Below are 10,059 nucleotides of genomic sequence, written 5' to 3'. Positions count from 1 at the left end.
CTCCAAGGGCACGAGATAAGACAGCGCAGGAAGTCTAGCTGCCGCACTCACAGTCAGTGCAGGACACTTTCTTACGGTTACACTGACGTGGGTGTGGATAAGGCTGGAAATAGAGGAAATGCTGATTTTTCTGGCCTTTTATTTGTGTAAGGTATAGTGCACAAGACTCAGCAGCTCACAGGAGAAGCATGTAGTGCTGCTTGACTTTCATTTTCGGTCCACGTTAAGACTATTTTCAAAGCTCCTGCCCTGTGCTGTGCCAGATGCCAGCTGGCATGGTCACCTGGACTCTTGAGGGAACCGCTTGTTCTGAGAGTGATAAGTATTCACTTTCTTTTGCTTGAGGCTTGTAGATTTCCTGCAATTTTTAAAACCTGTATCAAATGTGGCAGACTCAAAATGGGGCCTTCAAAAAAGGCAGGGGTTTTTTAACTTTACGATCTATAACCTGGCGAAGAGCACTGTTTCGGTGTCAGTTGCTTGGCTTTCTCCCCTACTGATGAGGTCCCAGCCTCCCGGTGAGATCTCGCTGGGTGTATTCTCACGTTTCCCTCAAGTACGTGGCTGCAATGGCCCAAGGCCAGGGAGGAAGCTGACTTTGCCCACGCCTGAACCGGCAGCAAGTGCAGCACGCGACTTGCGGAGCCCAGGCAACCCTTGTAAACGGGTTTCTCCGAGTGTGCCGTCACATCTGCTGCATCAGCCGCGGGAAGGGAACAGTGTGGTAAAACAGGCGGCTGAAACTGCGGTACACGCCGACACATACTGCTGCATGGGGAATCGCTTTGCCTGCAGGTCAATTCAAATGCTCTGTATAACAGTCAGTCAGAGCAAAGGCAGTAGAGGATTTTCCACGGATTTTGACGAAGGCTGGACAGAGCCTGCAGAGGAAGACACTACGCAGGTTGCTGGTTTTGTTTCCCTGCCGAGTTGTAAACTGTGGTGGAAACTTGCAGCTAGCAAAGCCTATGCGAACTGATGGTAGCCATACACAGTTGAAGAGGGAGCAGGCTGTGCGAGCAGAGGCTTGCGCTTCAGGCTGTGCACTGGAAGCTAATACTATTTTGCAGCATTAAAGAGTGGATTTTCTTTTCAGGGGTTTAAGTGAGCACTAAACATTACATATGTCTGTGTGTCTCACACAGGTGTTTGTCATACCCCCCCCCCCCCAAAAAAAAACCCATATGCCACGATTTAGATGATAGTATTTTTCCATTTTTTTTTTGTAAGTACTTATATAGCTTTTTAAAATGCAGAAATAACAACATGATAAATTTAATACAGCTAGCAATTAGATGTGTGCATCTTTTAGCATGTCAGTTGTTTACAAAGCAACTGTACACCTTCTTTAACTCACAGTTTAAACAAATAAACTTCCAGTGCATCACATGCGCTTTGTACAATCATGTTCCATGCAGTAGTCCAGACTCTTGGCCCTGCATTGTGCTTCTCGTCCCCGTGACTCCAACGGGACTGAGACCGAAGAGGCCATCCTGGGGACAGAGCCACTTGCTTGCAGCTGAGTCGCTTGCCTGGATGCCCCACAGACAAACGATGATTTCCCCGCTGAACCTTTTCTCAAATATTTCCCTGTTTCTGCAGGCCCCACGTACTTTGGTACATTTTATTTCTGGGCTCTATACACAGGACTGATGATTTCCAGAAATAGAAGCAGAAGCTGATTCAGTCCACTGTAAACATTCTTTAAACGAAACCAAACTGTCTTGAACAGACAGCTGTCCTTTAGACACCATCTCAGAACCAGAAGATACACTGTCATAAAAAAGAAGGAGAACAAGGCATTCAGGCTGAAGGGGGTTGAAGAGCGTGCTGGAGATGGTGGGAGGTTGGAAAGAAACAGTTGACATGATTAGACTGTGTTTAATGTTGCAAAGTGTGCTATTATTTTTAATTTTGAGGTCAGTAGAAAATAGATGCTGACATTCGTTTCTTGTGTGCTGAGTTCTCTCCTCAGCACTCCTATGCACCATCTTACCTTTGTGTCGTGTCACCTTTGCTTTTGTTTTGTAGCTCTCCGAGAAATCCCGTCCTAACTGCACTTTCCCCCACTCCCATTGCTCTTTAACAAACCCAGCTCTAACTGTGCCTTTTTCTTTTTTCTTTTCCTTTCTTTTCTTGTCTTTTCTCTTTTTTTCTCTTTTCTTTTCCTCCTCAACTCCCACATCAGAGGAGAGATGCAGATGAGCTCTGAGGAGAGACAAGCAGGCGGCAGCAGCAGCAGAGGGAGAGAGAAAATTCCCAGGTGTATGCTACTTCGGTCTAGTTTTTAGTGCAGGTGATGAATTTTCACCACATCCTTGCAGCTGCCCCTTCGGGACTCATGGAGAAGGGGGAGGCTGGCCACCCAACGCAGCCCAGCTCTGCTCCCCTAAATTGTGGTACTGTTCAGTTGCTGCCCTGATCTGGCTGGTACCCCCGCAAAGAGTTCTCTCTGCTGCCTCTCCCTGCCAGCCACAGCCCCTGACTCCATTCATCAGAGCAGTGGCTGAGTCGCGTCCCTCTGCCTTCCCCCCAGGACTGGTGACCGTTTTCAGCCCTCGCCCTCTTTTCTCAGCTCATTAGCCATTCATTAACGGTGCCAGCACTGATCCTGACTCCAGCTCACCCCGTCTCCTCCTGCGAGCACCCAACAGTAACTCAATGTCTCCTCCAGTATGCATGGAAGAGACACACAGGTAACCCAGCGCAGTCCCTCCGGAAGGACCTTATTTCCCGTTTTTTCCTCTCCTGACGTGAAGAGAGGACTTAGGAAAAAACTTCTCTTCCTAGGGCCCTGCTGCATTGCTTCTGGTCTTTCTTAAAACTAGGCAATGCTTTTGGTAAAAGAAGCTGGAAAAGTCTTTGATACGAAGTTCATCGTTCCTTAGGAGTCGCTGACTATGGAAACACCGGGACTGCCTTTGGTAGCTGAAAGAGAGAAGGGTACCTTTGGACTGCGAATTTGTCTTCTATGGGGCTCGCTGCGGACTGAGTAATCGGAAAGAAAGTAGCCGAATTGTTGCAGCTAATAATATTTATTTTAAAAATTGCGTGCAAATTAGTGACAATCAGCACGGTATAAAGTTGCCCGAATCACGTGTTAATCGGAATCATCTGCCAATAAAAAGGGGAAGAAGTAACCTCAGTGCCCCAAAGGTTTGAACTCCTACACGAAGGGGTGCGGACGTTATAATGTGCGAGCCTGTAAATTTTTGTATTGAATGAGAGGAAACAGCTGCCCTGACACACGGAGACTCTCTGGGATTGCAGGCAGGTTGGATTCAGCCAGATGCGGACGGGGTGTTTCTCCGACCAACAGGGTCTGTCTCTCTCCCCAGGCTAATAGCTTCTCCCGCTGGAGAGGCCAGCGGGGTCCTGGCAACTTACTCTTGACGGGGGGAAGCAGCACCAAGCAGATGGGCAGCTGTGCTCTGCAGCGGGTGAAACGGGACTGGGTTTTAGGCACACCTCCCCTCCATTATTTTTGCCCGGATATTGGGGCAGCGTGAGAAAATACTGCTTCCCTTCCTCACAGATTAGTCCCCGGCTTTCAAGACCAAGGTCAGGTCTTCATCCTGGAAAGGAAATGGATGGGCTTCTCTGTCCGTAAACTGACAACAACATCCAGAGGTAGCTCAGGATTTGACAGGTCTCGTTTGCAATGAAAAGCAGCCGAGATCCCTTTCTCCTCCCACTACGCAACAAGCTTTCTCGGAACAGACATGGCTTTCTCCTGCGGTGGTCCCCAAGGACCTTGCGGTGGAGTGGGGAGAAGAATTTTTATTGTTACGTGACGAAATGGGAGCTGAAGTCCTGAGAGATTTAAGCCCCTTGGCGATTTTTAAAGGCCCTCTGGAGAGCTGTGTGTAGCTTTGGGTTTAGACACCTCTGACAGTTCCACCGTTTGACTTCCTTGAGATAGAATCACAGAATCACTAAGGTTGGAAAAGACCTCTAAGATCATCGAGTCCAACCGTCAGCCCAACACCACCACGCCCACTACCCCATGTCCCTAAGGGCCTCACCTACACGTCTTTTAAATACCTCCAGGGTCGGTGACTCCACCACTCCCCTGGGCAGCCTGTTCCAGGGCCTGACCACTCGTTCAGTAAAGAAATTTCTCCTAATGCCCAATCTAAACCGCCCTTGGCGCAACTTGAGGCCATTTCCTCTCGTCCCATCGCCTGTTACTTGGGAGCAGGGACCGACCCCCACCTGGCTACAACCTCCCTTCATGGAGTCGTAGAGCGCGATGAGGTCTCCCCTCAGCCTCCTCTTCTCCAGGCTAAACGGTCCCAGTTCCCTCAGCCGCTCCTCAATTATGATTACGCAGATCCTCAGATTATCCAGGGTGTGTGGGAAAGAAGAGACAATTAAAGGCAGCCTTCTCAGCTGTAGCGTAGCGCGCAGCCCTAAATTCACGCTCCCCTTCCATTTTTTGCAAGGCAGCACAAGGCTGGCGCTCTCCATCTCTCGAGTTCCCTCTGCTTGAATTTTTAGCTTGAATATTTAGCTTGAATAGCACAGTTGTTTTGCTTCCAGACACAGGTTTAAGCATTTCTGATTGACTTCTTTACTTCTTGATCTAGGGCTGAACAAACAGCAGTAAATCAAGAGATACAGCCGGACGCACACACCTCAGTACTGAAGGTTGTTTCCCAGTTTCGCTTCTCACCGCCGAAGTGGCTGCATGTCCGAGCCCAGATAAATGGTTCCTATGGGTGTGGTGCTCCTTAATTGTGTAAGATCTGTTGAGGTGAAAGACCAAGGAAAATGGATTTGCACCACATTATGATGAACATATTTTGCACGTGGTGCAGTTTTAGGGAGAGAAAGGAGGCAGTGCTGAAGAGGTAGAATGCAGCGTGAGTAGAACGAGGTAATTCCTCCCCAAGGTGGAAAGCGAGGAGGAGGTTGTGCAGAGAGCAGACGTGAAGATGTGAAATTAATGATAAAAAGTCTACATTGTGAAAAGCTTTAAAAAAAAAAATATTCTAAAGTAGATCCAGCTCTCTGCTCACTATATTTCAAAATCCCTTGGAGATCAGGATAACCTGGGGCCCGCTGAAAAGGCTCATTTATGAGAAAGGGATCCTCTGGTCTGTGTTGCAGGAAGGGAACCTCAGAGTGAAATAGGAAGCTGAAAAGAGGGAAGCATCCTTTCATAAAGACCTCATGAAAACTCCGCGTGGCAAGAAAAAATGTGGGTTGTTTTTTTTTTTTAATGTGCAAGCTTCGTACCTCAAAGTCCTATTTCTCCGCATCCTTTGAAACACACGTGTGACCTCCTCGCGTGAGGTAAGATCTAAATATAAATTTTCTGGGGAAAGATTGTTCCTCTTGAAAACGAGCATATAAAATCCTGAGCCTTGCTCAAAAAGAGGGAGTTAGTGGCTTTGTATGGAAAGTTTGATGTGTGAAGGATTACCAGTAAGCAACCCATGCTCGGGTGCTCTCACACGCCACCGTGCTTTCTTGTTGTTCTGCGTAGTGATGGAGCTCAGATTTGTCAGGGGCTGTAAGGCTCTCTGTGCTGATAACTAACGTCCCTCTAAGAGGCAGCCATCAAAACACAGGGTAAGTCTGGAGCAGCTCCCCGAGCTGCAGAAGAGGAAGGTGCACGGGTAAAGCTCAGGCACAAGTACTAATCCTCAAGGCCCTGAGCACCTCTTTCTTTAAGTGCAGCTCGGGGGACGAGGAAGCGGGGAAGGATGTGCGGGATCACCGTGCCCGAGACAGGCTCTCCTTCGAGCCGCTGCCGTGAGCCCGCGCATCCCTAATCGTGCGCAGCCGTGACCTGCCTTCCTCCAACCGCTACGTCCCTGTGGCGTGGGAACCTGGGTCACCGCCAGGCGAGAGGGCAGGGTGTTACTCTGAGACCCAACGCAAAGTTGCTTGCTGGGGTGGGCCGGCGGGGAACGCGATCGAGCAGTCTGAAGCATCCAAAAACCCCTCGAGAGTCAGAGTCCCCACTCTTGGCAGCCTCTTGTCATCAAGGGGCGAGAGATTATTTCAAGCGGGAGTGCTCTTGCTGCGGCAAGTCATGCCATACCTGGAGGGCAGCACACGCCTTGCTTTTGTTTTCTCCCCGCAGTTTCTTTTCTTCTGTTTTGAATAAAACATTCCTGTTTCTGAAGAGAACTGTAACAAGCCAGGTTCTCCTGTTCTCCTGTTCCCGTGACCTGGGGGCATCTCCCAGCTGCTCAGAGAACCCCAAACTCTCCTTGTTTCCGGGGGACCGAGCGGACCCGAGTCCTCCCTTTCTGGGCAGGCGCCCCGTTGGGTGTCTGCTCTCATCTCCTCGTGTGGAATTACCGTGCATCCCCCAGGCTTGCGTACCTGCAGTCAGAGAAGAGGAGGGTAATAGGGAGAGGGGCATCCCTGTGATGGGCAGAGCCCGGGCGCTTCTGACCTGCTGCCTCCTATGTGGCCCACACGGGGGTGACAATGTCGTGCCCAGCCCACCACCCTCCCTTAGCTGGACCTGGGGAAAATCAGGAGAGCATCCTGCTGGGACCTCCCTAGAACAGCAACTCTAGAGGCTTCCGTTCCCTACTTCGGTTTGTAGCAGAGTGCTATACGCAGTAAGGCTGCAGGAATTCGTTTTCTTCCTGTTTTTAACACAACAGCCTTGGCTTCCGTCCATACCGAGAAAGCAATTAGGGCTGCCTCGTTCTTCTGATAAATTGCAGGGTTGTCACCACGATTTCTGCACTATTTCTGTGGGCTGGAATCAAAACTCAGTAAAGCCAATGGACAGAAACCCGCTGACACCTCTGGGTCTTGGATCAGGTGCAGTAACCTCGGTAGGTTCTCACTGTCACACTAGCTAACCTTCAACGGAACCCACAGCACCCACTCCCCAGCCACTCTGTACTTTGCTCTGTAAGGACAGTCTCTGTCTGAACGGCCTTTGCAAATGAGCACTTGAGATGGATGCATTTCCAGAGTGCTGAACACAGAAAGCTGTGAGAACTTGCATGTTCTTGGCAAGACCTGAATACCACACAGAAAAAACGGATTTTCGTATAAAAAGTGATTTTATTTTATCTTTTCTCCAGAGTTCCTAGTGAAACTTTCCCATTGCTGAAGGGACAAAAATACAAATTGGGCAAGCTTATACATCAGTAGTGAAACATGGCCTTCGCAGTGCGGCTGCGACCTGTCCTTGCGAACTTGACTATGGTCCTAGCATTTCATCTTCGCAATGACAGAGAAAACTGTATTGTTTAAAGAGCACTGCGATAAAGAAGAAAACATTAAAAGGACACGATGGCCACAGATATAAAATAAAAGCGTCTGTAAAAGTTTCTTCCCATATACAAAATAACTTTTTTGGGGGGTCATTTAAATTTTTTTCAATTGACATCGTCTGTACAAAGATTAACCTTTCAACAGAAACAATTCAGAACGGCTGTTTCTACAAGGAGAAATGGGTCGCTAAACCAAACATCAGTCTCCTACAAACTGCTGAGCCTCTCCTCAGAGATGAGCATCCAAACTTCCCCATCCACAGGGATTTGCAACCCCAGGGCTGCTCGGCACCTCATGAGAGGCATTCTGCTCCTTGCAAGTTCAGGGCCCCCACACAAAGGAAAAAAACAGAGCCTACCTTGTGACCCTGTTCAGGGGAACAGCGTCGTCGGTTCTAGCGGGCAGTTCTTCTGGGTCAAGGTACCGCACTGCAGGATAAGCAAGTTTTATTTTGCACACTGACCGTGAGATTCCCTATTCAGCCTCCAGGAGTGGGATTTTCAAGAGCTTTCCGCAGCGGCCTCCTCACGGTCTGCTCCTCATCGGGGACCTTGCTCCCAGAAGAGCCTATCTGAAGAGAGAGCTTGCGTAGCTCGAGACATTCTCCTGCCCATCTTTGAGCTAGCCAGGCAAATAACGCGCAGACATCAGATACCACATAATTAGATGGGAAGCAGAGCCACTTATCGATTAATAGGATTTCAAAAAACAGAACAGCCCCCTCTGCTGATTTGAGATTAAAATGGTGATTAGTAACATGAGTTGGAAATTATTTTGAGGTCCCTGCTAATACAAAGTTATATACAGAAATCATGGCCTGTGTGATTAAATACGTTATGCTAGGCATGGCTTTATGTAGAAAGTTTCATCTACAGATACAAATGCAAAACAAGTCGTGGGCATAAAACGTCTCACTTCCGTATGGCTAACTGAAGAGAACACGCTTAGCGCAGAGTTGGAAGAGGCAGATCACATTTTACTTGGAAGATTGTACCTGTTGTACGCGATTCGGTTCATGGCGACGTCTGGCTGTCCCCCAGGGAAAATCAAGCGTAACATATTCACGCTTGTTTTCAAGTGATGCTTTTAAGGTCACTTCCAGGCTATCTCATCAGAGCACTGGAAAGCCCTGCCTATAGCCTCGAACTCGGCTTCGTTCCCAAAGAGTGACTCAAGAGCACGGCTGCCCCGGACCGCTGTGCTGGGGAAACACCTATATTTAGTTAGCGCCTCTGTTGTGGAGTGCAAAAGTGCTGCCAACACCCTGTTCTGAGCTGGGTAACTCTGCTACCATCCAAGGGGTGGGCCAGGGCATGTCTGACCTCTGCGTTTTCCTCTGAGGAGCCCTGTTCCCGGCACTACTCGTGCCAGACACCGCTCACAGACTGAGCTGGGCTCGGTTCAGTCCTGACCTTCTGCCCGAGAGCCAGCTGCTCCCCTTCATCCCCAGCAGGCAGGAGGCTGGGGCTCAGCGACTCCTCACCTTCTGGGGTCCCAGCTCCCGCAGCATTTTCCTGGAAGACTGGCTGCCCTTCTCTGAGGCAGCAGTCCCATTTGCAGCGGGATGACCCCCGAGCCCTCCCGTGGGGAGTTACAAACCTGCGAGGTACTTTCTCCTCTGCGCTGTGTTCGAGAAGGTGTAGGCTGGTGCTATTCTAAGGAAGGAGCACGGCATAACCCTAGGACAGGGCGACGCCAGGAGAAAGCCAGACCTCGAGGGCTACTGAGCAGCTCCCGCCTTTCTACTCGGGACAAGAGGCGCGCACCTCAAGAGCCTCAAAAATACTGCGAAGGAAATGATTTTGGCGATAAGAGTGTTCAGCTCACCCTGAACAAAGAAATGAGACGTACTGGCACAAAGCTGAGGTTGTCTTGTCAAGCTCTATGAAATTTTTTTTGGCGCAAACTCTCTTTGTGTGTTTTCTAACAGTAGCCATTGTCACGCTGAATTGTATAAACACCGGACTTACCTGTGCAGCTCTTAAAAAAGACAGCTACCGGAAACCACCGCATCTGTTTTTGCTTGCAGGGCCTGATGTCTAATGAAAATCCAAGCCTGCTTCCAGCTTAGCCAGTGGCATCCCCCACGTGTCCTAATGCCACCGGGCCCGGGACGGACCAGTGGATTAAAAGGTGAGCGCCCCGGTACGGGCAGCCTGCGCACATCACTACTGCTGCCTGTCCGTAAAGTCAAGACATGGGCCCCCACGGCTCTGCACCAGAGAGACGGGCTCTTTTCCATTACCGAGACACAGCCGTGAAAAGCTCGTTTGTCTGCAACTGTCTTTTCAGCTCGGAGAAGAGCACAGCTTTTTTCCTCCTGTTTTTAAGTCCATCCGATTCACACACAGAAAGTCTGACTTTTCTCATCAAATGAACCTCGATCTAAATGTACGCAGCTTCGCACTTAGTGCTTGGTTTTGATGGCAATTCTGCCCCTACGTGCTGAAGATGGCACACGTTCCCTAGAAATGAAGACTTTTCTCTTCCAGTTCCAGGGAACAGATCCTTCGAGGAAACACATTGCTACAGAGCTCCTGGAATCCTAACCTACTGCAATCAGGTTGGATAGTGTACTAATTAGTGTTGCTTAATTGGAGCCAATAAACATGTGTCCAGTGGCAGTCTGGGAATCTGACTGGAGGGGTATGCTGTTCAAGCAGGGTAAGGGAAGGGTTACAAGCGTAACTTGCATCTGGGACTAAACCTGATTCTTTTTTCTCTTCTTTTTCTTTTTTTTTTTAAAGTTAAACTCCTGTCAGCTTCCACTGAGACTTCGTGCAGGTACAGACGGATTGCTGAAAG

This window comes from Calonectris borealis, chromosome 4, assembly GCF_964195595.1.
Source record: "Calonectris borealis chromosome 4, bCalBor7.hap1.2, whole genome shotgun sequence".
NCBI lineage: Eukaryota > Metazoa > Chordata > Aves > Procellariiformes > Procellariidae > Calonectris > Calonectris borealis.
Note: the sequence above shows the minus strand (reverse complement) of the source record.